We start from the raw sequence: 3,127 nt of genomic DNA on the forward strand, positions 1-3,127 counted from the left end.
TTTTTTTGCAAAGGAATCATAGACGCAATGTCGCAATTCTGGTGGGGTGACGAGGACAATCAGAAAAGGATGCACTGGATGGCGTGGTGGAAGATGTGTGTTCCAAAAGACCTAGGTGGAATGGGTTTCCATGATATACACTGTTTTAACCTGGCTTTGCTAGCGAAACAAGCTTGGCGCCTCTTGGAAAATCCTGAATCCTTATGTGCAACAATCCTAAGAGCAAAGTATTTCCCGGAGGGCGATTTGATGAGCGCGGTATTAAAAAAGGGCTCCTCTTTTACGTGGCAAAGCATTATGGCGGGAGTGGTTTCACTCAGGAATGGCTATATATGGAGAGTCGGAACAGGAGAAAATATTGACATATGGAGAGATGCATGGATCCCAAATTGTCCAGATAGGAAAATTATTACACCAAGAAGGGGGAATCTCCTGACGAAAGTTTCTGAGCTTATTGACCCAATCACGAATTATTGGGATGAAGATTTGGTGAGACAAACTTTGTGGCCAATTGATGCCTATAGAGTCCTAGCGATCCCGATCCCTATGCATAATATGTCGGACTTTATTGCTTGGAGCTAATACAAAAAATGGTTTATACACTGTACGATTAGCGTATGTGGAGGAATGGAAAAAGCAGCATGGGAGGAAATTGGAATACTCAGATGGCATGGGTAGAAGTAAGGTCAATCCTATTTGGGGTAAGATCTGGAAATTAGCTTGTCCGGCGAAGGTTAAAATTTTTATTTGGCGTACGCTCCACGGGACTCTACCGTGTCGCGTTACACTGTCCAACAGACACATAAAAACTCAGCCAATATGTCCAGCATGTTTGGATGGGCCAGAGGACAGGAAACATGTATTATTTCTGTGCCAGAAGGCAAAAGAAGTGTGGGAATATTTGGGGTTGTATGAAGTGGTAAAAAAGCCCGCGTCATTGGCCGTGCAGGAGAGACAGTCCTTGAATTCTTACTCCTTATGCCTGATCATGAATTACCTATCTTGGGCTCCCGGAATGCAGGGGAACTAATCGCTATAGCTGCTTGGTATTTATGGTGGAATAGACAGAAACTAGTTCATGAGGGTAAGTCTCAGGAGGCGTCTCAAACCTCCTTGGGGATTAGAGCTATAACAGCGAATTATGTAAATGCTCACTCACCTAGAGCAAAGAGAAAGAATGAAGGATGGTGCAGACCTCCAATGGGGTTTGTTAAATTGAATGTGGATGCTTCTTTTGATCATGATTAACTATGAGGAACAGCGGGTGCTGTTATCAGAGATGACGAAGGGAATTTCATAGTAGGTGGTAATTGGAAGATTCAGTACTGTGCGGATGCTCTGACAGCGGAGGCGTTAGCCCTCAGGTTTGGTTTACTGCTGGCACAAAAAACGGGCTGCAATCGTCTCATTATCAATTCAGATAATATGGAAGTCATTGACACAATGAAGAACGGTGGAGAGTCTGCGGGAGCAGCGGCGGCAATTTTTGAGGATTTTTTTTATGGCATGTGATTTTCCACAAACCAGTTTTGAACATTGTAATAGAGAAGCGAACAAAGTAGCTCATGAGCTTGCTAGATTAGCAAAATGTTCCACGACTAGGGATTGGATAGAGGAGCCCATGGAAACTCTTGTAACTCTTCTGATAGACGATGTAACCATTATCTCTAATTAATAAAGTTCAAACTGTTTTTCAAAAAAAAAAACCGCAGGATGGATGGATTGATGAGACGGCCACACAGACATATATCAAGAGGCTGGCTGGCTAAGCTATTGATAGAGGTTCCTGATAATTCTGATCCAAATGAAAGAGAGCTGTCGATCTAAGTAGCACCGATCCGACATTTGCGTGCATGAAATTAATGGCCGTGCACGATTCGGTCTTCTATTTGAGAGACACCATGCAGCAGATGCGTGTATATTACTATCCAGTTGCTTCAAAAGTAACATTAGGCACTGTAGCTACGAAATATCTTGTAATAAATAATTTTATAAACGGCAACAATACATGCACTGTTTGCATGTATGCCAACTCCATGGAAATATCTTTTTAATGCAACTCATATGTTAGAAGGATCTCTTAATGAAATGTTGCACATATATCTCTATACACAAGCAGAATTTTGTGGAGTTCTAGGCCTGCCTCGCGGTTCCATCTCACTATCCACTAGTCATACCTTCCAATTCCAGGGTTTTCTTTGGATCTCCCTTGATCCTGTAGCTAACTAGTTATAAACAAGTTTTTGAATACAAACTCATATTTGAGAAAGATTTTGACTCAGAACCTTTTTTTTGAATTTGCTTCTATTAACAAAATTTTTGTCATCCTCTTTGGATAAGTGAAGGACTTCCTAACAATTTAGTCATCCTCTTTCCACGCCTAATAAATCCCCCTGTTCAATGGGTTACTTGATTAAGAAATAAGAGCATCGGTAAGATAGGAAATTTGTTTGTGTAAACAATCCATGGGTAAAACCTAAAACTCCTTTTATTCTAAAAGGGAAAATGATGGCGGCCTTAGTTGCCGCGGTTCATGGTGTTTTAGCAGCACATCATGGCGATCTAGAGTACAGCACACGCACAAGATTGCGGGCTCACACCAGAAATAAGAGCATCTGTAAGATAGGAAAACAGAAAAAACATAGTACATATGGCGTCGGCCTCTGGCCTCCTCTTCTCTTCTTCTTCTCCTCATTCAGCGCGCTCGGTCGGCATCGCCAGGAGCCCAGCTGCTCCTTTTGCTCTTTCTTCTTGTCCTTGCTTTTGCCCCTCTGCCGCCGCCACCAGTAGCGCAACTCTTCCTCCTATTGCTTCTTGTTCTTTTTTGCACTGTTCGAAACAGGCGTCGTAGGATTTCGCGTGGCGGCAGCGCAGGTGGCAGTTTGGTGGTTCTCCCAGACGCAGGCCCCAAAGGCACGCGACGTGGCACGGTTTGTAGTCCTCCCGTCCGCTACACTGCGCTTTGCAGGAGGAGCTTGGGCTGTTCCTGGTGGCGGCCGCCCCGACGAGGAGCAGTGCTAGGCCGAGGAGTACACACGATACAACAAGGCTGCTGCTGCTACGCTTCATCTTGGAACCCATACCCATGGCTAGCCAAGCTATCTCGTAGGTGGATGGCTGTGTAGCT

Source organism: Triticum aestivum, chromosome 6B (genome assembly GCF_018294505.1).
Source record: "Triticum aestivum cultivar Chinese Spring chromosome 6B, IWGSC CS RefSeq v2.1, whole genome shotgun sequence".
In the NCBI taxonomy this organism is placed as follows: Eukaryota; Viridiplantae; Streptophyta; class Magnoliopsida; order Poales; family Poaceae; genus Triticum; species Triticum aestivum.